This window comes from Crocodylus porosus, unplaced genomic scaffold (assembly GCF_001723895.1).
Source record: "Crocodylus porosus isolate Cpor-Errol unplaced genomic scaffold, CroPor_comp1, whole genome shotgun sequence".
NCBI lineage: Eukaryota > Metazoa > Chordata > Crocodylia > Crocodylidae > Crocodylus > Crocodylus porosus.
The window spans coordinates 17,839,978-17,865,673 of record NW_017728909.1 but is presented as its reverse complement, the minus strand read 5'-3'; positions in this window follow the sequence as shown (position 1 = coordinate 17,865,673).

Here is a 25,696-nt window from a genome sequence, read left to right as displayed (position 1 = left end):
GGATGTCAGTGGGAGATTTACTGTAGACTTCAAGAGGGATGGGATTAGATTGCTAGTGATCTGACATACTGTTTTTTTTTTTCATTAGAATGATAGAGAATAAGGCAGCAGCATATTTGTCGGTAACTGGACATTTAGTGGTCTTTTAAGAGCAACACTGAACCTAGGGGTCAAACTCAGAAGGGGAATGAAAGGAGCTACGGGTAGGACTCTCTTTTGGCTCTACTATTATGATACTTCTCTAGGACTGTGCAGTAGCAGCACAATGCAGTATGGGTTCCAAATTGGGTAGGTAGATAAGTAAATTTTACCAGTGGGACCAGATTTCATGTCCTGCCTGACAGTTGTGACAGAAGGTATCTTCTGAGTTACGGCATCTTATCATTCATGGCATGTCACAAAATATTAATACTCTTGAGTGTGATTAAGTAAGTGACACATCCTAATATTGTACCATATATCTTGAGCTAACTGTGAAGTCAACACGGGTCGCATTTGATGGTCTCAGCTCCCTCACCCTATATGTGAAAAAAGAAAGAACATTATATGTCCAAAGAACTGAAAACTCAGTAAAATATCCTCTGGGAAAGATCTTTGGTAACAGTTATCATGCAAAGGAATTGTTTAAATCAATCAAAATGCAAGAAAGCTAGGCATAACCATCTACTTAGCCTTCCTCTGTATAACATACTTCTCTCTGACTGCACGAGATGTTTTGACTTCCTTTTACAAAAAAAAATAGCTAGGGCTTTTTTGTGCAATATGCAAATTCTTGAATGTTTATTGGTGAAGGCTCATTATTCTTTAATCACAGTACAGGAGTTTGCATAACCTACCAGTGATTATGCAAATCCTTTTGATCTGATTGACCACTTCACTCAAAACTCTCCATCCATTTGCCTGCAGTACACACAATGTCGCCTGCTTAATTTGTGTTCTGTTTAGAAATATTATGCTTAGCTATTTATATGGGTTTTTAAGGCAGAAAATGCCTTTTTGTAAAGAAATGTATTTGCTTCATAAAAATTTGTTTTCACATGAAAACATAACAATAAAAACAACTCCCCAAATTGACCTTTCTTTATGAACTTAAAACCAACTCGAAAATATTAATAAAACTAATCGATTAGGGGTTTCCAAAAGCCAAAATATTTCTTAGATTCATTTGCCAAAAACTGAGATTTTTGGTGTGCGTGCTGTGTGCAGGTATATTTGGAAGAATCATTTTGATGAAAGCGCCAATAAACATGTATTTTTGGTTTAATTTTCATAGGAAAAATATGCAATTTCCCAACCAGCTTCTATTTCTACCCTTTTCCAGTTTTCAGTGATTAGGATACAGTATTCTAAAGTGTGCATTGTTATCATTTTCATTAGCTATTTTGCAATTTCATATTTCATTACTCTGAGTCTTGTATCGGGTGCCCCAAGAATCTTCCTTTGTATTATGGAGTGTCTTTATTATAGTTCATATGACATAGCTTTGTTACAGGACTGAACCTAGGATCCAGACATCTCATAAGACAGTTTATGATGAAACCAACTGACACTGTAGAGGATGATAGATGGATAGACAGATAGGTAGGCAGATAGATAGGTAGAACATAGCTATTATAATATATACATTATATAAAGCAATATGTATGCTATGATCTCCATGGTATCAGAAAGCATTTTATGATCTATTTATCTATTTATCTATCCCTAGATACATATCGAGCAATCATATAATGTTTTATGTTACTATGGAGATGGTGTACAACGCCACTATAGCAGCATTTAGCAAAAAATGCAAGACAAATGCAGACAGGTTTGAAGAGCACTCTGAAACCCTTCTGCCACTGGTTGAGAACAAAGGACAGCACTAACCAACTATAAGAACTCTCCCAACATCATAACCTTGGAAAAGCTGAGAAACGCTCAAAGAGAAATGCAAAATGAGGTCTGCCCAAAGAGGTCTGTCCAAGATTTTTGACTGAAACTTTGTGATGGTATTCAGAAAGCAGCTCGTGCATGTGATAGCCATGGCATCAAATGAGCAATTGGTTTAGTTAATATGAAAACAGCTATGCTGAAAGACATAAATGGAACCATCATTACTGACATACAAAAACAGCTCTAGCTTTGGATTGAACAGTGTGGAATTTGATACTCCACTGAGACTGGAGTCAAACGTGAAGAGCTTGATAGGTTACCATGAAATTATGGTGGATTTGCACAATGAGCCTACATTAGGGCTAGGAACAAAATTACACCTAAACCAATATAAGTGGTTGGAAACCAGTTCAAATCTGTAACAAAACAGAAGTTCAGTAGAAATAAAACGCTTTCAAAATGGCTGAAACAGGGTAAAGATAAATCTGGATGGGTGTAGTATCAGACTTCACTGATTTAGGTTAAATTGATTTATTGAACTTCTGTCCTAGATCCTTTCCAGATTCAAGTTAACTCACAGTCCCCCAGCATCCCAGGATGCTTTGCACCTCCCTCACAACCCCTACCTCCCAGGGTAGGGAGGCTAGCCTTGGCTCAATCTGTCTGCTCCAGCTGAACAGGGAAGGATGCTCTAGCACCCTGAAGCTTCTGGCCTGGGCCACTGCAGGCTTGTGGTGACATTTCTGGAATCAAAAGTGAATGTCTGCTCACTTGCTTTTCAGTTCAGTCTACACAGCTTGGACTAACGTGTAAAGATAGAATCGATTCAGCCTCAGGCTTTTCAACTATCTGTACTTAACCTATAAGATTTGCAGAAAGCCATTAAATCAATTCCTGGAAGCAAGGCATCCAGCAACAACTGTTTGCTGGCTGAAATATACAAATGTGCCAATGACAAATTACTTCAAAAGCTTCATGAAGTTTTACTGCTCTCGCAGAAAAAGGAAGCAATACTGGAAGGTTTCAAAGACACTTAGTTTGTACAATTACACAAAAACAAAGGAAAAAGCAACAGTGAGAACTATAGAGGTATCTCCCCGCTGAACATCATTGGAAAAAATGTCATTCGCACCATGTTCCCTAGGTGACAATCTCTAGGTGAAAGACTATATCATGAAAGTCAATGTAGTTTTCACTCAGGGTGCTCCACCATTGATAATATATGTTTGGTCAAACTGCAAGAGAAGTGTAGAGAAAAATGAATACCACTGTGCATAGCCTTCATTGATCTGGTGAACACCTTCAGTACAGTCAATAAATAGGGCCTTTTTGCTGTTTTGAAGAAACTGGGTTGTCCCCCCAAATTACTGAACATTATTTGCTCATTACATTATGGCATGAAGGCAACTGTAGCATATGAAAAGAAAGAATCAAATGCTTTTCACATCAACAGGTGACAAGGGTGTGTGTCTTAGCCCTTCTGCTTTTTAACGTCTGTTTTTCATTCCTGCTTCTTTATACACTCAAGAACAGCAATAATGGTTCACACAAGACTAGATGGAGGCTTCAAAATCTCAAGGTTTGGAATGAAAACCAAGGTGAAGGAACTAGTTCTGGGAGATTTCCTGTTTGCCAATGATATTGCCTTGGTTGCCCACAGTGAATCTTCCCTGCAAAATCTCTCAGGCAGTTTTTCTGAGTCATGCAAGAACTTTGAGATGGCAATTAGTTTCCAGAAGACTGTGATCATGTACCAAGGGGTGGAAAAACCAATACTTGACATCACTCTGGAGGATAAATACCTTAGTGTCATTTACAGTTTTTGTGATTTGGGTCCTAAGAGCAGCAGGAATTTTGGCATTCAGACTGAACTAACAAAATGGGAAATGCAGCTAAGAACTTTGGGCTATTACGGAAATATACATAAACTATCAGCTAGGATGAATATGTGAATCTAAGAGTTGTATGTGCTGTCATCTCTGCTGTATAGTTCAGAAACATGGACTACATATGCTAGGCATATCAAGAAATTGAACAGATTCCACATGAGCTGTCTGTATAAGATTCTGAAAATAAAGTGGGAACAGAGAGGTACTGGACCCACTATCAAGAAGAGGAGGTTGCAATGGCTTGGTCATGTCAGGAGAGTGGGAGGAGAATATATCCCCTAGAATATTTTGTATATTGAGATTTGAGATGGCTCTAGAAAGTGGGATCACTCTCTATGGTGGTATAATATGAATTTATTCATCAATGTAGAAAGGTGGGAAGACCATCTAGAGTCCCATCTGATCTGAAGGGAACATCTGGCACTGGGTGCAGCTCGATCTGAAGTGGCTTTGATCCAGAGGGTGGAAGCAAGGCAAGAAAAAAGAAAGCAGTGTGCTGGAAACTTGGACTCCAACTCAGAAAACATATGAATCTATGAAACTGGTAACAAGCTGTGTTAGTCTTGAATTGAGCTTGTCAACCACAAAAAGATACATCAGGCATCTGACAAGACCTCTTATGCATACACCATCATCCAGAGGATCGATGGTTGCCTATAGTGTAGATCATGGCATATTATCCTTCAGTTTTGGAAAAGAAAAGCCATAAAACTTACTAATGGTGCCCTTTTATTTAACTTGAAAGGACATGAAGATGAAATGGTGAAATGTGATTATGGGAGTCACTCTGCTTCTCAATCTGTTAAACTCTGAACAGGCCCCAAAATGAGTCCAGAGGTCTGAGCATCATTGCAATGAACTGAATACGCATACATATATTAAAAGGCAGTTTTCTAGTATCTTCCTCTCAGGTAAACCTGACTCTTGAGGTGATGTTCTCTGCCTAACAGTTGACTTGCATTTTACAGCTGTGTTGAACCCAGGAATATTAATGTTAGACTGAGCCACTTAAATGCCCACAAGCACATGGGAAGAGAAAGGGTGGAGTGGAAGGGCTGGAGAGATAATAAATTATCCACAAGGTTTCTCAAGCAGAGCTATAATCATACATTTGAGAAGAATGAGAGATTCTGTGTTTGACCACTTGGGACTTATAATGCTAACCTAATGTAGAAGGTGTCTATGTGTTATGACAATGGAGAGCAGCAAGAAAAATTGAGATGCAGAAGTCCTGGGTTAGGCTCCCTGATCCAAGTGCTTTTACATGAGACAGTCACCAAGCCTTTCTCCATCCCAGAGAAGCATTGTCATCACTCTGCTACAGTTAAGCTTAATCTCCTTCTTGCCCCATGAATCTTGCGCTCTGGACTGTCCAACTTCAAGAATGAAAATGGTGAGTGGGAGTTGAAGTTGGGGGTTCAGGGAGTTTTCTCTGTAATGTTTCCATTTACAAGTAAATGCCCAAAAGGGCTACACACATCACAAAGATGAGCACATGGCTGTACAGATGTTATTGCCAATAGGGTTCTAGCTTCCTCAACTCTGGGATGCAATTCCAAGAAGGAGGTCAGTGAAACAGAGATGGTGCCTATCTAATTAAGAAAGGGGAGGGCATCTTTAGTCACAAAGGACAGTAGTGATGAGCTACCACACAGTAGCTTGTTGCTACTGTGCCATAGTTTCGCCAGGCATGAACCATGATGCACAGTAAGCAAGTTAAGTACTTGATTAAATAAGTATTAAATGAGAGCCCGGTAACAACTGCACAGTTTGCTGCTTGTGTAGACACAGCCAGACTTGCTAATTTAATGGAGGAGAAGAAGGTTAACCTAAGTTAAACAAGAGCAGGTGCCATAAATTGATGAATGAGCATAAACCACATCGACCAGGACAGAGTTCTAAAATGTGGGAGAAAGGTAGACAATCATAGTGTCACAGGAGGAACAAGAAGGGAAAAGACTCAATAAGTCTGCTGAATATCTTAGATGTGAGTCTACCAGTTAAGGCATTCTGGAGAATAAAAGGGAAGCACTGTAAGTCTGAGTAGATCTTGAACACTGGGTACATTTACACATGCAAATAAGAACAACTAATGCACATTAAGCTAATGAGTATTAAGCGATTTTTGGTAGATGTCTACATGTGCAGGGACTTGGCACTAAAGTTAGTGCCTAGACCCCCCCAGCCCTAACATGTCCCCCTAATGGAAGGGCAGACCCAGCACTAAAGTTAGTGCCAGGTCACATCTACACATGCATTAATGCACTTTAACTATCACACCTAAATTTGATACCTGCACTTGTATGTATCAAATTTAGGTGTATTTAGGCTAAGTTAATGCACATAAAGGGTGTGCACATGTAGACACACGCCTGTAATGTGCATTAACTTAGGCTACTGTGCATTAATGCTTGTCATGTATACACGTCCATTATGACTTAATTAACATAACAGAGACCTGCTGGGATAATTCACAGGTTGGAAATACTATTATGAAAGGGGACAGGCTGCTCAGGGAGATAGGAAGGGAAAAAGAGGAAAGAGCTGTTGACTTGCATATCAAAGACACAAAAACTTGCTGTTAATTCCATAATATAGTGGGAGATGGGCCTGTTTAGGGTCTAGGAAGAAACAAGCTAGAGGTGACTTCAATAAGTTAGATATCTTTGAATCAGTTGGGTCTGATGAATTTCTTCCTAGAGCAGGGATCAGCAACCCACAGGTCACATCTGGCCCTCAAAGAAGTTGGGTTCAGCCAGCAGCAGCTATGGGAATGAGCAGCATGCTTTAGCTACAGAGGTACAGGCAGTGCCTGTGGGGTTTTATTGCCTGCCATGCTCAGTGTATTCTCTTTACTGCAGCAAAGGAGATCCCAGCACCTTTGCAGCATTGCAGGTGGTCTTGGGATGTAGCGTATAGTGGGGGCTGGGTTATAAGTAGCAGCCCGGGTTTACAAAACTTTGCCAACCCCTGCCCTATTTTAGACAGCCTCCTAGCTGTAGATTTCATAGATTTCATAGACATCAGGGCTGGAAGGGACCTCGGGAGATCATCGCAGAAATATTGGTGATTATCATTAACAAGCTGTGGAGAGTATGGAAACTACCCTAACAGTCTTCACATATAAAGAAGATGGTTAAAAACCTGTAAACTGTTCAATGGGGATAAGACAAGAAGTTTTAAATTGCAGGAAGGGACAACTAGGTTAGACATTAGGAAAAAAAATCCTTCCTAATAACAAAAGCCTCCCAGTTCTGTCCTTGCAGTTTCCCCACGGCATTACAAAAGTTCTGTTACCCTGATAATACAGTGAGGAATGAAGACAGAGAAAAGGCAAACGGGAGCGCCCAAATTGGCTTCAAAACATCTAATGCAGGGACTTGAACCCAGACCATACAAATGTGAGGAGACTTGCCTTCCTCCACAGGCTCATCCTTCTCATGAGAACAGGTAAGTGGGAATCAGCTGAGCAAGCTGGGGTTCCTAATATATTTAAAGAAGGCCACATGGGTTCAAGCTTGAGGAAATCAATTGCTTAAAATGTTGAAGCTAGGACAGTAAGCATAGCTAAAACCTGCCCGTTAATTATTAACTGGTTTTGGTTTTTATTGTTTCAGTGGGGGGAGCGGGGGAAGATGTTATATTAGGAGGGTTCAGAAAGACTTTCTCTTTTTTTTTCAGAAAAGCTATAACAAGTCTTCATCAATTATATACCAAGAAAGACAGGGACAACATGAAAACTTGGCAGCATTTTTTCCCCCTTTCCCTTTGACTTTCTTTGCTCTTGTGCGCCTTCCTCAACCAAGAACAGTTCTGCCACAGAGAATGCACACCTGATGTACAGCACTGGCTCTTGGTTAGACAACTTTGACAGCTTCTGTCTGTAAATTTTGGAGAGGGGAGACTAGCTTTCACACTGGTGTTGGGCATTCAGCTTCTGTGACCTGTTGACCCGGAGTGCATGATCCAATGTCCAACCTGGATCCATCAAAGTTACAAGCACAAAGAGGCAGTCAGATACTAAGATTTAATGCTAGGTATTAATATGGTTTCAGTGCATAGCTGTGTCAAAGAAAATAAAATCCCTTCAAGATATGAGGACGAGGAGTTTTCTTCCTTCTGCCTGCATTGCAACCACTTTCAATTCTGTTGAGCAACTAACTCTCTTTCCCAGCCCTGCCCCTTCCCCCCGCCCTTTCTTTTCTTTTCCTTTTTGGTTCTCAATTTTCCTTTTTTATCCTTTCCCTCTTTGTTCCCCATCTCTGAGGACCCCTCTGCCAGGATCAGATTTCTTTTGTCTTTGCTGGTTTCATTTTCACTTTCTAAAACTCATTATTTCTTTTGATGACCAGCATTCATCGTTCTAATAATTCAGATATAAAGAAAGACAGTATGTAAAGAGAATAGCTAATAACTTTCCCCTTAATGTTTCAGTCAGCAATAGGAGCTGACATCCTCAGGAGGACATGGTAACAAGTTTTGGAGAAACTTGTAAGGAAACTGCCATGAAAATTAACAGGAAGGACCCTTGCCGCATAGTAAGAAAAGCAAATTCTACCCTGGACTCTGACAGCCCCTTAACTCATTTGTGTTTTCTTCTCAGAGGCATGATGAAAAAAGTTCAAGTTTGGGAAAAAGGCATGCAAGGATTGATGTTCAAAGAGCAAGAAAATGGACTGGATCCTCAGATGGTATAAATCAAAATAGCCCAACTGGAATCAGTGCAGCCATGCCACTTTACACCCGATGCATATTTTGAATACTTGGCTCTGTCAGTTTAACGTCCTCTTGATAAAGGCTAGAAAGGAGTCTATGCTGCACCCAGCTGCTGTGCTAAATCCCAGGAACGATTTAAGGTAGCTGGTTCAGAGCAGCACATGCTTTCAAGTTCTTTCTCCCACATTTGCTTCTTTGCATAAGCTCAGGACTACTTTGAGGCAACTCTGCTGCCCTGTTTCCAAGAGGAAGCATGGGAGTGGATCATGCCTCTCTGTGGCAGTCCAGGCATGGCCTGGAGTGGAGGCAAGATATCCACGTCCTGATCACCTACATGTGTTAAAACCAGTAAATGGGAACCATAGCCCCTGCTTTTTGCGGTAGTCTGCTACAGGGAAAACCTTCTTCACAGAGGAGGAAGAGAATCGCACAGGCTAAGTACAGGCATTCAAAAAGCCTGAGGCTGAATCAGTCTTTGCAGGTTAGTTTAAGTTGCATAGATTGAATCGATAAGCAAGTGAACAGACATTCACTTCTGATTCTGGAAATGCAGCCGCATGCCTGCAGTGGCCCAGGTCAGAAGCTGTGGGGAGCACTAGAGCACACCTCCATGCTTGGCTGGAGCAGACAGGTTCAGCCAAAGCTAGCCTGCCCACCCTGCAAAGGGGAGTTTGCAGGGAAGGCGCAAAGCATCCTGGGATGCTGGGGGATTGTGAGTTAACTTGAATCTGGAGGGGATCTGGGGCAGAAGTTCAATAAACTGTTTTAACCTAAATCTGTGAAGCCTGATACCACCTCCATCCGGGTTTACCTTTAACTGGTTTGGGCCATTTTGAAAGCAGTTTCTATGCACTGAACTTCTGTTGAGCTGCAGATTTGAGCTGGTGTCTGATCACTTATATCGATTTATGTGTAATTTCTGCCTCTAGCTACAGAAAGTAGACAGGCAATTTTGGCATTACCTGGAGCTCTATGAGAAAAGGTGGGTGTCACAGTCCAGCAGATGCTTGCACAAAAATGTGAGTGGATACAGGACCACTTCACCCATGTTACACCAAGGATCCTATTAAGACATGCTTCTGTAAAACTGAAACAGAGCAGCCTCAGGCAGCTGTCTGAAGGCCCTGCCCTTAAACATCCTCCTCCGTGTCCTTCTGGTTCAATTTGCTTTGCAATATTTGGTCTCTTAGGCCTAACCCAGTGAGTGTCCTCAACTGACACTGAGGTTTAAACCTGTGGTACAACACACAGTGTTGTTATATATTATAATATCAGCAGAGTAGAAAGCGTATTCTCTACTGGTATAGAGTATACATCTAGGAGTATTCTTTTTGAATATTTGGAACAAATAAGGGGACAAATGTCATTATTTGTGCTTTTGTTTGGCCCTATTGATATCTATATACTTCCCCAATTTTTAAAGAGTTTTGAAATTTCTTGAGCAAGAAATAAAGCAAGAAATAGAGCATCACCACCACTCCCCCCCTCCCCCCCCATTTTCACCCCAGTGTCTCTTCTTCTTCAGGGATATGGAACAGATAAAAATAGGAGGAGGATATGAAAGCAAACTTTTATTTGGTTTTTCAGTTTTGTTTTGTTTTGTTTTTGTTTTTTTACAATTTCTTCAAGAAATAAGGGGAAGCTCCCCACAGAAATCCATGTTTTTTTTTTAAAAGGAGTTGAATGGAAAAGGTCATCCATCTGTACTTCTCTCCAAGTGAAGGTGTACTAAGCAGCGACAAGGAACCCCGGTGAAAACTGCTGCACAGTGGTCCACTGGTAGCATCAGGGTCCTCAGTTGTCAACTGTTTGTGGTAGCGTCCTTGCCCATACCATGTTTTTACAGAGTAAATTCATAAAGTGAGTATATAGCAACATCTAAGCCCTAGTGAAATAGAAATAATATATAACAAATAATGCACTGTGTTGTGCCACAGGTTAAACCTGCACAGAAACAACATCAGCCACTTAGCATATGCGATCCAGATCCAAGGAATTGCTATAAGGATAAACTAAGTAGCCCTCAAAAAGACTCCTGTTAGCAAAGCAAAGGACACAATTCTCAATGCATATGCAATGAATGGGGTGGAGAGAAGGAAGTCAACAGGTACTAAAAAAAGCAAAGAAAGACTAGAGATAATGTTGACACAAGAACAAACAGATACATATGAACAGGCCAGGAATACATTTGTAAAGGAAATGAGGTTGCTAAACTTCACAGTGAAACTCGAGAGCAGGTTTCCAATCACAGTGCTGAATTGGGGAGGGCAGAGGAATTTGTTAGACTGAACTGGATAAGCTTGTAACATGGTTGTCTCTGATACCTCCTGACCCAGGAGGCCCTTTCCAGTCTTACATCCTATGTTTCTATGACAGGAAAATTACCTCCACAAATCAATTTAGGGAAACTTTTTTGAAGTTGATGACTTTTAATACTTTAGAGTGAGCCAACAGGATGCTAGAAGAATTTGGTCCAGGATGGAAGTCGACAAGCAGTCACCCTGGAATCAGAAACCAATTTGCTTCCTTCAATCAGCCCAGTTTTGAAATCTACTCTTCCCAGAAACTGAGAGATCCCAATCCTGCTGGCCATATCTCAAGTTAAAAACCTGTCCACAGCATCTACCTACAGTTTGTCTACACACAAACTCACACCGTGTAGTTATACTGGCATAAAAAGTTCTTCCTTTTCAAGACCAGCGGTTAACCACTTCTTAGGTGAGTGGGGGGGTGTTGGGTGTAGCCATGTTGGTCTAAGGACGTAGACAAGTTCTTTTGGGTAAGTCTGATCTTTGTTATTAGGCCAACTAAAATAGTTGGAAAACTTCTTCTTTGCAAGCTTTCAGGTACAAACACCTTTCTTCAGGCAGACGTGTGTGTGGGGTGTCTTCATTAAGAGGAGATTTCAGAGGTGGAGTCACCCCTTTTTATTGACAAAGAGTGCACTAATTTCTGTTTCCATGAGCACAGCAGGAATTAAACTGCTCTAAAGGATTTTTTGATCGCAATTCCATGCTTCCTTTAGCCAACCGGTGACCTAAAATCTCTCCCTCTCTCTTCCCCCCATCCTCCACCTTCTCTATGGGACGATGATCCCTCAAGGGATAGTTTGGTTCCTCTCTATCTGTTCCCCTACACGTACTACCAAATAAATTCCCCCACCCTTGCGTTTACTTGGAGAAAGTCATTCTCTCAGAAACTGCTGAAGTGAGCGTCGGCTCATGGAAGCTAGTTCTAAATGTATGTTTACTTCTGGTTAGTCTACAAGGTGCAAATCTATTTTGCCTTGTATTTAAAATTATTCTGCCCATATGTTTCAGATGCCTGGGTGAGCTTACCTGGAGCCTGTATTTTCTGCGGTGGCTTCATTGGTTTCAGCTCTCTCTGGCCACATCTACATGAGATGCTAATGCGCAGTAGAGTAATTAGCAAAACTGGCAAAAATCGTGCTGATGCGCTAATGTGCTATAGAATTAATCTATTGCGCATTAGTGTCACATAAAAACCATTCATCTGTGCTAATGTGCAGTAGCACCTTTTATGGCATATTAAATTAATACCTGCCATTACTGGTACTACACTTAATGTGCCATAATTAGGGTGCAATAATGCACGTGTAGACATGCCTCTGATGAAGAAAGGGATATTTGACTGTTCCCTGATTCACTTGAATGGGAGGTAACTGCTATGCCTATGAGGCTCAGTGAGATTTCTTCCAACCCCCAGAACAACACAGCTGCTTATTATTTGCCTTTCAAATTCAAGTGAGCTATGGATTAGAACAAACCATCCGGGCAGTCAAAACTCTACTGAGACAACTGAATATCAGAGCTTAGAGGAACCAACTTAAAATGCCTGTAACAAAAGAGAGTGTGTGTGTGAGAGAGAGAATGACTGGTGAATAGAAACAAAAGTGGGAAGATAAATGCAGATTTAAGTTATAAAAATATTGTAAAAGGTCCCTTAGGAAAGATGCAAGACTTTATTCAGAAGGAGAAAATTGTATCTAGGGTTCCGATGTATAAATATTGAAAAGCTTCCTAAAGGTTAGCCCCTCTGCTAGATGTCAGCATGTTCTTTTCAAGATCCAACTTCCAGCAAATTGACTGTGAAAGGGAAGGGGGGAAAAGAGGGAGAGAGAGATAATAAAAAGAAGAACTCCTTGACAGAAGGCCATCAAACTTTTTTTTTCCTCTCTTCTCAGCTATACTGCATATAGATGCACTTAAATGTCTCCACGAGGCCTCACTTATACAGCCCCCTACATCTTCTGTCTTGGGCTGTGATTTACTCAGAATCCTACATCTCTCACTCCTGGGAAGAAGAAAAAAAAAGTTCTCCCTGCCAATAACACCTCTGTGAAATCTCCTTCAAGTAAAGCACTTCTTGCACCTATGCCATTGCTCTGCAAGCTGCCATCTGCTGTAATGCGGCTCTATTTTAAGCTTCAGCATCACGTGACTTAAATCCACATAAGTGTTGATTGTACATGATTGCCTTTATTGATTCTTCCTTGGATTCAACTTGCCTGCATCAAACTTTATATATAGTTTTACCTTGGACTTTCTTTCATTCTTTCTTCATTTCTTTCTCCTCTTGCTCTTCCATTTTTATTATTATTCTTTTTTTTTTTTATTGTGGTCAGGCCTAGAGGAATCCCCCTGGGAGCGGCAGGCTGTTAACGCTTGGCACTGTACAAATGCTGATCAAAAAAAAATGGTTCTCACTGCAGAATGCACCTAAAATCATCAGAAAACTTTATCAAGTAGTGAGAATGGGCTATTGAGGATCTGAATGGGATGCAGAAAGCTCTGCTTATGGCTAAAAGAGAGGTATTTGAAAACCAGTTAAACACACCAGTCCTAGGCCTTTAACAGAATTTAGGGGGGCAGGGGGTGGGGGGGGGAGGGAGAGGGATTTGTTTAGGCACAAATGGGAAATCAGCAAATTCCTCATAGAGTTTCAGTAGAACTGGATGCCTTTGAATCCCTGCCCCTTGGTGCCAAAACCCCATTAGTGCCTTTGACATCTCAGTCTTTTAGTGCTTTTTCCTTCTGAGTGGGTAATGAGCCAATGCTCCAAAATGGTACCAGGGGTCAGCGCGCTGTTAGAAGTGATGCCTTTCAGATGAAATGTTAAAAGCATTGTTTTCCAATCCTGACCACTTGTAGTCGTTAAAAATCCCACTGCACATTTCACACGAGTACGGGTTGGCAGTTAATCCAAATGTCGTTGCCAAATCCAAGTTAGCTAATTGCATTCAGCCTATAGAAATTCTAGTTCTGTTTCAATTGGACAAAAAATCAGCTTATTCTTTAGCCCAAATGGCTGCACGGAGACACGTCCTGTTATACAGTTGTCACATACTGCCCCAGTGGTAGTTGCATTTCATTGGTGGGGAAAGAGTTTCCGACTAAATGAGTTTGGAAAGAAATTTTGGAACTGTTTTTTTTTTTTAATGGTGTATATATAGTCTGCATCACTGGTCTTTCTTTTACTTCTTTCAGCAATGACATGGCAAAATTATTCTCTTGATATATTTTTTCCACATAGAATGTGGGGCTAGGTAGCACCTTAGGATGCCTATACACGAGCAAGGATGCTGTTCCGATGTGCTATAATTACAACACGTTGGAGCAGACTTGATTAATTGAGTTGCTGTAGCATGGTGATTACCATGCTCCACCAGCCTTCAGCATCTCATGTACCAGTATCCCTGAACTTCAAAATGGCTGCAAGGTGCATTATCCAAAGCTCATTGAACAAGTATAAGATAAAGCGCCCCTACCACCATTTTGAAGCACAGAGATCTTGATACATAAGCCACTCCAGGCATTTTAATTAAAGTGTCTCTTGGAACTGCTCTAATTAAAGCACCCCTCCCAGAGCATGTGTATAAATGCCCTTAGAGATTAACTGGTTCATAGAGGCATGAGCTTTTTTAGGCAGCATCCTACTTCGTTAAATACTAATATATATAATAAATATAATACCTATTGTCTCACAGGAAAGAAAAGGCATGTGGTCATCTACATTTCTGGGGCACATTCCCTAGCAGGAAGTTAGCCCATCTTCTGTGTACCATTTCACTCATGTTTAAGTCCTCACAACATGGCTGGAGACTGGAGTGGATTTCTTGTGCCCCTCACCACAAAAGTTAATTTAATCCTGACTGAGGATTTGTTTGCACTAACCTTTCTACCCCTAGTTTCCTCGGGATACTGATGTGAGTAAAAGCTTCTCAATGCTAACTGCTTTGGTCCAAAGGGAACTTTAAGAGTTGGAGTGTATAGAGCAGAGTTTTTTGTCTTTTGAAGAAAAGAGCAATCCTGAGAGGAAAGGGCTAGATTTTCTCATTGCTTGCCTTTTTGCTATTCTTCTCCATCCCCCTCCGCCTTCAAGCAATGGACCCCAGCTAAGATAATTTCAACACTTCTGGATACAGATCAGCAAGCACGTACTGGGCACGTCTACACAAGATGCTTACTGCGCATTACAGTGCACAGTAGCGTGGTGGTTAAAACCGTGCTAACAGCCTACTGTATGGTGTTATTAGGCTATTGCACAGTAAGTGTGACAAAATAAACATGCGTTAGCACTACTATGCAGTAACTCTAGTTACTGCACATTCAGTTAGTACTTCATTAAAGAAGTACTAAAGTAAATGCACAGTAACTAGGGGAAATATAAAACCCTAAAACTTTTGGTTCGGGCATGATACCCTTTATTAGATCAACTAAAAAACAGGGAAAACATCTTTCTTTGCAAACTTCCAGGCACATGTGCCCTTCTTTAGGGCACATGTGCCCTTCTTACAATCTCTGATTTCTTCTCAGACTGTAGAAGGGTGCATGTGCCCAAGAATATTGTTTCGCTATTTTTAGGGGGTCTAATAAAAGGTACAACCTCTGAATCAAGAGTTTTAGAGTTTTGTATTTTTCTTTGTCTCAGGCCAACATGGCTACAAAGTAGATCCCAGTAACCAGAGCACATTAATGAAGATGTAGACATGCCCACAAGAGTGTATGACTCTTCTATCTCCCATGTCATGCTCTGCCTGAACAAGGTAATAATCTGAAGTGCTTTGAGGACCTTCATCTGCAAGAATGATGACAGTAGTACACTTTCTGTGATTATACAGCTGGGAGACGAACTGCAGGATTGCTGGATGTCTGAACCAGAGAGAACTAGAAATCCATTTGATTTCTCCTCGTGCTTATGTGTGTGCACATTGGAGCTGATAAATCTAATGGAGGAGGCCTCTATGTTCTTCCTCTGGACAGCAGAGAGATGTGTGACCATAGCATAGGACTGCTTCAGATAGTTTCCTCTTCCTCATGCGGCCTGAGAATGCCTTAGGGACTGCGAGGACATCACTTACCAGCATCTCTGTTTCTCCCTTTGTTAAGTGACTATGATGCTAGAGGTTGTGGAAGAGCATCCCAACTGGACCAACAGAGGCAAAGAACAAACCCAGTTTTAAATACTTCCTAATTTATATTATGAACAGAGAAACTTGACAAATATTTGCAGAAATTGCTGCTCTTTGAAATTTTCACCAAATAGTTTGCTGTCATAAAAATGCATTTAAAATTGAGCATTTAAAAAATAAGAAAACTATTCAGTGAGTGCATCTTCACGTGTGCTTTACTGCAGTTGACTAATTAGCTATTCAGTAGAGCATCACAGTCTGAACATGCACCAGTATTAGGGCATAGTAAATTAACTGCTGTAGGATAGTACTGTCCAGGACAGCACTGTCTTACAGTGAACTAGTTATGTGCGCTGAAACGCATGTGTATACTATAACCGGGACTGGCTGGGGCATAAAGATGCTCAAGTGTGAGGGCTACCTGGTGGCTAGCTCCACACTATAGCACCCTTATGTCCCAGCCAGGCCTTCTGCCCCCTGACACTGCCACTTGAAGCCCACGGCTGACCCTCCAAACTCCCTGCCAGCCTGGGGCTGTGCCACCCTGGCTTGAATTGCTGCCATCCTAGGTACATGTGTAAATGCTGTGCTCAGGAGCAGCTGAGTCCAGCACAAACTGTGCCAGAGTTTGCTGAGTCAGGGTAATTGCATGTGTAGATGTACCTAGTGTTTGCTAAACAAAACCTGATTTCTTGTTATTAAAAAAACAAAACAAACAAACAAAAAACCTTTAAAAAAGGCTCTGGTTTCTAGCTTTTAAAATGAAAATCAGCATCAAAACCAGTTCTGAAATTCACTTGTTTCAAGTAATCACTCCATGGGACAAAAACCAAATGTGGCCCAGATTGTGGGTAAGCAAAATCTTAAGTATAAAATGATCTTGACCTGAAGTAGCACAAGCAAGTGCAAGTGAATATTTCAATCCCAGCCCTTTAAGGGCATGTGGCCATTTAAAAATTTACAGTAGCAGCAACTCCAGCAGTAACACAAGTAATCAGGCTATTAGAACTAATCTGTATTGATCTCATGAAAGGGGGTGGGAGGTGTTAAATGGGCATAAAGATTGATACATCCTGCGTTACCCCAAAGTATCAGTATACTTAAGCATGAGCAAATTTTAATCACAAGTGTCAAAGGTTAGGTCTATGCTTAAGTACTTCGTGAAGTCAGAAACAGTATATCATTGTCTAAGCTGTATCTAAGGTTTTGGTCTCCAGTTCCATCCACCCCAACCTAAAACCAGCAATATATTTAAATTGTTAGGAGAACAGTACAGTTAGTCATTATCAGAAAACCTTTACTTACTCCTATTTCTTTTTTAAACGCTGGGTGTTGTGCAAAATGTGAGGACAGAATTTTTTGCTGTTGTAAATAGGTTTAGCTCTCTGAAACCAATGGATCTTCATTCATTAAATTCTACCAAGTATTTGGTTTTGCATTTTCTTTGGTTCAGAGAGCCATGGGAAGTCAAATTCCCCAAACAATTTAGCTTAGAGATTATTGGCTTAAAGTGAAACATAACTTCTGAATAGGACTTAAGATGGGTTGCTTTATGGGAGAGAGTTTCACCTAAGGTTCCTCAGTCATTAGCACAAAATGATCACACATCAACAAAACAGATACACATAAAATTAATAAAAACAACCTAACAAACCAAGAAAGGCTTATAGAGAAAGCTGAAACACTCAACCAATTTTTCACAAAATAAATTATAATTTTTTTAAAAAGAGGAGAGGGAAAGCCTTAACCATTCAAAATATGTCAAATGACAAGCATTAAGGAGACACTCTTGGATCACCTGTGTTTTCAGCTCATTATTAAATGTTAAGCATAGGATTTCATGAAACTCCCAGACTTTCCAAGCCCAGCAGATGACTTGTGAGCTAATTCATTATGGTCTTTTTTTTTTTTTTGGTTGTAATTTAGAAGAATGCAATTAAAACTGAACTTGATAATTAATTCTGAACCGGTGAGAACCAGTTCCAGAGATTATGACTATAATGCTATGTAGCCATTGATATAAATATTCATGAGGTTTCATTGTTTTATGGCTTTTCTCAAGCACACAGCTTATCTGAAGAAGTAAAATTAAAGTACCATTATTTAACATTACAAGGTAAATAAGATCCAATGGAGAAAGACAGTAATAGACACACAATAATATTATACATATTCTGTAAATAAGTGTGACTGTATTTATGTACAGATGGTATATTTTGTGTTTAGATATAAAGCATGTAGAGATCAATGCATAGTTTGGTGTGTTATGCATGCATTAGAGATACACGAGCACACCTGCACACACAGAAGCTTGACACACGCTCAAGTAAGCCTGGTGAACACGTATGTGCACACCAGCACTTCTAAATGTGAGAGGGGAACAATCAGAGAAAAGTATAAACCATTTTGGATCTTAATCTGGTCAACCCTGGGTGACTGAAATTCATTGAAATCGCCTGAGCGCTCCCTCCCACCAAAAATCAATCAACATAGGAAACTAATCATGCGTCGTTGAAGATGGGGTGAGAAAATCGGCTGTGTCATTCTATTTCCATCTCATACTGGTCATCATACCTGCTCTCTATAAACATGACATTTTCCAGCACTCTGGAGGAATAAAGAAAAGAAGCAGACAGATTAGATAGACAGAGACAGACAGACTTTTAACTTCTTATAACTGTTATAGAAGTGTGAAAAACAAAAGGTGGAAGTCCCAAGACAGAGCTCCCCAAGGGGCTGAGCATGGAAGCATTCATTAGTAATAGAATATCATTTCAGCTAGAGATGGAAACAGCCTCCCCATATCCCTAACACCCTTTCTTTGGTGGTATATCTAGGACCAGCGCACCATCTTTCACAGGGTAGGGTGTCCCCCAAATAGCCCAATGTCACAAATGGGGCCACAGTGTCTGAACTCAAAGGAGTTCGTGTGTCTGGACCATGGACCGAAAGAGGTGGAAGCTGTTGCCAGAGCTGGCCTTTGGGATCTGGTTTTTCTGGTTTTTCAGGGTCACCATCTTGACTAGTCTATCAGGAATTTGGCTAGGCAGATCAGACTCCCCTTGGCTACTTGGTACAGGCCAGGGAAAAAAATATACATTTTTTTCCCCAGAAGATCAAGCTCAGTGCTCCAAAGTGGGCGATGAGGACATCCAAGAGTGGTTGACGTCCAGGAAGGTATGCAAGAACATCTCCACCTCCTCCTCACAGAAAGGGCAGATAGATAGATAGTAGACTAGCTAGAAAGAGGCAGCTGAACAGCTACTTAGCTTGGCAGACTGAAAAGCACAGGATATTAAAAAACCACAATGAGTAATTTCACACCTTCAGAATGTTATCTATTTTAATTTGATTTGATTTGATTTTTTATTTTATTTTATTTCATTTTTTTTAGAGAGAGAAAAAAACAGACAGAGAGGCAATGGGTTTCACGGATTTACTTTGCTTACTTTCAGGGGCCGGGGAAAGTGGGCCTCACTGCAGAGTCTTCAGTCATTGAGCTCTATACACAATTGGAGCAAGATTTAAACCTACTGCACTACTAGGTTCAGTTCATTTATTGTAAGGCACTGAAAAGTCAAATTCAGTATTATGTGATTAAGCTACATCTGTCTCAGCACAAGCAGTAACCATATTTCTTTAAGTTCAGCAGGTGTTTTGCAAAGAATCTAAAGGATTTTGCACAAAATTAGCGCCTATAATAAAGCGCCAGTGATGAAGAGACAGCTCCTTATATCACTGATATATTATAGTTTCGTTCTAATAAATGTCATTGCCAGATATTTCAAAACCTAAAACAGGTTTGCTGACTGAACTGTTTTGCAAGCATATTTGCTATGCCTTATTGCAAAGATGTTCTTTTATAGACATACAGTTTAGAAATTTTATTTGACACTGCTGACTACTAAATTAGCAGCTTTTCAACTTTGCGAGACTCATGCAACACAATTGAGATAAAAGGTAAAATACATAACTTTTGCATTAATTCTTGTTGGCACTGTCATATGAATCCTCAAGATGTGTTAATTGAGCCTAAAATATGTGAAACAAATGATAACAAGTTTAATTCCCTGCCCCCCCGCCCTTTTTAAAGATCTTTCCTCTCTCCCTTCCTCATCCTGTTCCACTTAGTTTCCCACACCAAGCCCATCACCTTGGTTTCTGAACTCCTAGTGGGAATGCATTAAGCAATGTCACAAGCCTTAGTCATATCTGCTGCTTAAGAAAGGATATTTTGGTAAGTTTGATATTCTATATAGTTTTGTGAGGGAATTTGAGGTCAAACAAGTGCACTGTTACTCCTCACTCTGATGTTTTACTATAAGGAGGTTCCCCAAATCACTTATTCTCCTAACAGTACAAGAAGAGAACTTCCTGTGGCATCAGCAAACTGAATATATCCTTTAAGGAAGAGTCCAAGGCCAAGGTGCATGCCAAGTATAAGTGACTCATCAGGCCAGCACTGTTGATGTGCATCCATGTCTGCAGCCAACTGCATGCACACAAAGGGAGTGATGTACCCACATCATCACATCTACCTACCTTTTGTTTCTGAGCCTGCTGCTAGTCATCTGTTCACAGCTAGAGGTGGTATTTTGCAGAGATCCGGTGGTGGCAGTGGTGGTGGCAGCAGTCTCCTTATACAAGGATGACACTCTCCCAGCAAATAGGGAAGCCACCGGTGAGTCCAGAGATGACCAAAGAGATCTGCACTTTCAACTGCAGACATGGCAAACAGTGCCAGGAGCAATGAGTGAATCCCGGTGATACCAGGTGCATCTATACAGTCTATTAGTACAATGAAATAAACTCCAGCACAGTTTGCACCGGAGTCAGCTGCTCCTGGGTGCAGCGTTTATATGTGCACCTGGGACCGCAGCACTTGGAGCAGAAACTCACACTCCAGATGTGCAGAAAAACAGTTTAACTATTCTGCTACCACACCTTCTGCTCTCCCCATATCTTAAACTGTGATCTGCAAGCATAGACTTTAGGATCCACATGCAACTAACTGAAGTCAAGAGACTGTGTTAACAAGGATCCATAGTGACCCATTAGGACACTTTTGGTATCCAGGGAAGACACTGAGTCAGGGGCCTGATTATTGTATTTCATGAGTAGGGCCAGAGTGTTCAAGGTGCATGAACTGCTACAGTGAAGAGATAATGACACTTAGTTTTGAATCCAAAACAAACAAACAAAAAATTAATTCTCTCTTTCTGCCCAGTCGACCCCTCGTAATTGTGTACTCCATTGTTATGGTTACCTGGGAATCTTTCATTCATTTGTGTTACTTCTCCCCCACCCCCAAAATGCTTTAGCTTTCCTGTACTTTGGGGATGCATAGAATACACTAATATCAAGAGCTATATGAAAAATTGTACTGCACAGATTCAGAGACTTATAGAAAATTAAGGTTGGAAGGGACATCAGGAGGTCATCTAGTCCAACCCCTGCTCAAGGCAGGGCCATCATTATTATTCAGAAATAATCACTGAAAAAATCCCCCCTTAATGCAATACCATTTATATGAGTCTTTGTGAGTTATCAGACCTGGTCAGCAAAGACTGACAATATCCAGCAAGTGTTACAGGCTCTTGAATAAAGTGTTTTATTATTTTTTTTTTAATGATGCAAGTGCAGATAAGTGGACAGGATTTACTTTCAGCTGACTGAGCTCACTTCAACTCTAAGCTAATGAACTCATCATTCTTTGAGTACCTATATGGCCCAAACAATTATTTGTCAGGGACTGCAATAACACACAAGAAAATTTACAAGAAAAATAGACTTAAAAAATGAAAAACACTGTGAATGGGAAACCACAGTATCCAAAACCCACACTCTCTAGTTTCACATTTTTCATGGAAACTTGTTCATTAAAAAATAAATGAATTTTGGAGGAAGTTCTACCAATTTTGATCCTCTGAAGATTCTGTCCTGAAGGGTGTCTATTCACTTTAGAGTTGGCCTAAGGTCTAACCAAGGTAGGAGCAGCCACACTTGCAAAATTTTCCCTCGGCCACTCCATCCTCACTGGTGCTGGATGTCTCTATGACATCTAGCTTCACATCCCACATTTTTTAACAGGCAGCAAACAGAGCCACCAGAGAATTTTGTAAAAGTGACCAGCCATCCAGGCACATATAGGCAACTGAAGAAAGGCATATGTGCTGGACAGGGTTGAGAGAAAAACTGGGTTAGACCAACTAACTCTGCAGTAAAGACAATACCTTTGAAGATGAGACCTACTATGGTAACAGCTGGTACAGAATCATAGAAAATGAGGGTTGAAGGGACCTCAGGAGGTCACATCTAGTCCAGCCCCCTGCTCCAAACAGGACCAGCCCAAAATACATCATCCCAGCCAAGACTTTGTCTAGCCAGGTCTTCAAAACCTCCAAAGATGGAGAGTCCACCACCTCTCTGAGTAACCTGTTCCAGTGCTTTACCACCCACCTAGTAAGAAAATTCTTCCCCATATCTAACCTCAACTTCCCTTATTGCAACTTGAGACCATTGCTCCTTTTCCTGTCATCTGCCACCACTGAGAACAATCTCAGTCCATCCTGTTTGGAACCACCCTGCAGGGAGTTGAAGACTGCTATTAAATCCCATCTCAGTCTCCTCTTCTCTAGACTAAATAAGCCCAGTTCCCTCCATCTTTCTTCATAAGTCATGTCCCCCAGCCTCCTCACCATTTTCATTATCCTCCTTTGGACTGTCTCTAACTTGCCCACATCCTTTCTGTAGTGGGGGGCCCAAAACTAAACACAAGACTCCAGATGTGGCCTCCCCAGTGCTGAATAGAGTGGAAGAATCACTATCCATAACCTACTGGAAATGCTCCTACCAATGCAGCCCAGGACGGCGTTAGCCTTCTTGGCAACAAGGGCACACTGCTGGCTCATATTCAGCTTATTGTCCACTGTCACCCCCAGGTCCTTTTCTGCAGTATACATTGGTGAAGCTCTGTTAACATCATTGGAGCACACTGATTAACTCCAGGTGAGCATATAGATTTTTAAAAATATGTAGTAGGGCTGTGCAAAGCTTCAGTCACTGATTTGATTCAGAGGAGATTTGGCCCAGTTCAGTGGCTGAATCTCTGAATCTGAATCATATCAGGAGATGCATTAATTTCTCCAAATGGAATTGGAAGCCCCCAATTTGATTCAGAGAGACTTGGAGAGAATCAACGACTCAGCCATAGACCCAGCTTTATATGTTTTTCTACATACCTCAAGGTATCAGGTGCAGCTCATGAATGCTGTGATGGTGGGGTGGATGGAGCATCCCATGGGTGCATCGGGAGAGTCCCCTGCATGCTCAGCAGTGTACCTGGAGTGGACCGGAACTACTTCTGTATAACTGTTTTGTATAATCTTTGTATTTTGTATAATTACTTGGTTTGGTTTTGCTCTTAAACAGAGCTAGATTGAAAATAAATTGGAGAAAATCTTTCTGTGTTCTACCTTTCTTCACCAAAAATAATGAAAAAAGAAAAAATTAAAATGGAGGAAATGACGGGAGGAACTGGGAAGTGTAGGAAGAAGGATTAAAACATGTAGGACAAAGTGGCCCTCCAAGGGCAGTGGCTCTCAACCTTTTTAGACTCAAAGCCCCTTTCCATAATTTTTGTGACTTGACAATCGCTTTTCAAAAATGTATATATTATAGTGCTTAACTCCTTGAACAGGAACCAGGCAGTGGAAGCAGGGCAGAGGCCAGGCAGGGATTAGCCTGAGTTTATGCTTCTCTTCCTCAGAAAAACTCAGAATTGTCTTCAACCAGCTGTAGAAAGATACTGGTGACCTGTTTTTATGTCTTCAGGGCCACCTCAAACAAACTCACAGCAGCAGGACCCCAGCTGAGAATCACTTTTCTAGGGTATCAAATTGAGTCTAGTCCCCTGCATACACAGGGATCCACCAGCATGCCACAACAGCTAAGTGCTTTATGAATTAATTACAATGAATGAATTAATAATGAAAAGTACCATAGGTGTGAAAAAAAAGAAAAGGAGGAGACAAAGGTGCTATGACAATGCAAAGGCCTCTGCAATGGCAGGGATATATTTAGATTAAAATTGGCTCCAATGGCCTAGGAAGAAGAGCATAAGCATGCCCCATGCTATGGAGGAAGCCAAAAGCAATTGCATGGTTCTTGCCGGTCAGAGGTAGGATGAAAATTCCTTCCTGGCCTGAATACCAGTGTTTAATTTTCCGATGTTTTTATGGATATATTTATTTCAAGAATTCACTTTTGCAAATTGGGAAGAAGCAGCAGGATCCACCACACAAGCCTTATCTTGCAAGGGTCTTGAAGCTGACAGTCAAGATTTTTCAAGATGATTAGTGATTTCTGTTGCCCCATATTTAAGCTGCTACACTAAAGACACTTTCAAAGGTCCTCATTCTTGAAGTCTGGAGCTTTAGCCCTTTTTTTGAAAATCAGAGCCCTTTTTGTTCAGTGTCTCCAGGTGAGCACCTCAAAAATACCCAGATGCCTTTTCTCATTCGCATTGCCATACCAGCAAATGACCTACTCCTGGCCCAGGATTCTGTTCTGTTTGCTGCTATACAAATACTTTGTGTAAACTGGACCAAGAGGCTGTGCTTTCTCAGGCATGTTACTCTCTAGCTTTTGATTTATTTTTATTTTTTAATCTTTTTATAGCACTTCTAAAAAAATTATCTAGTAAGTAGATGCTACCACTCAAACTATGCAAATAATTGATTATTCAGGCCATCAGAAGGATAATTATTTTAATTACCTCTTTCAAGTGTAAGAAAAAAATATTGCAGCTTCCCTTTGAGGTCCTGATCCAAGGACCATTGACATCGATAGGAGTCTTTCCATTGACTTCAAAGAGTCTGACTATCAGCTTCTAAATATCCACATTGTTGTATATTCTTTTATGCACTGCGAATTTCAGTAAAAACTCAGAATTGTCTCCAACCAGCTGCAGAAAGATACTGGTGACTTGTTTTTATGTCCCCAGGGCCACCTCAATAGTAACTTGCCCGTGTAAATTGTCCATCTGTCCACTACATGCTTATTCCTAAACTCTAGTCGCCCTTGTGGAAATGTAGCCTCCTTCAACCTCAACCCTGGTGTGTAAAGGAGCCACGCATCATCTTCCTTTGGCCTGGTTTAGGAAGGAAGTGAATTTAAGTTGCTATTTTAGTGTGTAACTTTGCTTTTTTTAAAGAATGAACCCCCACCCCCCCTTTGAATAATGGCAAGAGAAAGGACATACGAACGTTTAATGAATCTGGCTTCCAAAAGCACAGAAAAATATCCAGATAGAAACCTGACTTGGCCCTTTCCACATTACCACAAATATAGCCATATCCATTACTTAGCAGTAAATTATCCAGATGCCAAATCCCTAATATAACTATGGAGCTGTGGTGGTGACTTCATCATCACAATTGCAACTAGCTGTTCATAATGAAGCTAATTCTGAATGCCTGCCTAAGTACTTAAGTACACACACAGAGTCTAAAAACTAGTCATAACACCGTGTTTCCTTCCTCAGTTTCTCATGCAAGCTCTCATGATGACAAAGAAGTTCTTTATGTCTGTGAAACTGGAGGCTAATCTGACAAGGTATCTCAGAGACATGTGAGCTTCTAAACAAAGCCATTTTCTCCCCTCTTGGATAAGTCTCATAATGTTTCCAGAGAAAACTTCACTTCTGAAAATTGCCCCAGTCAAATACCCTTCAGATTAATTTTAGTCGGTGTCCTGCAGTTGAGTGAGTGACCTGGAGAATCTT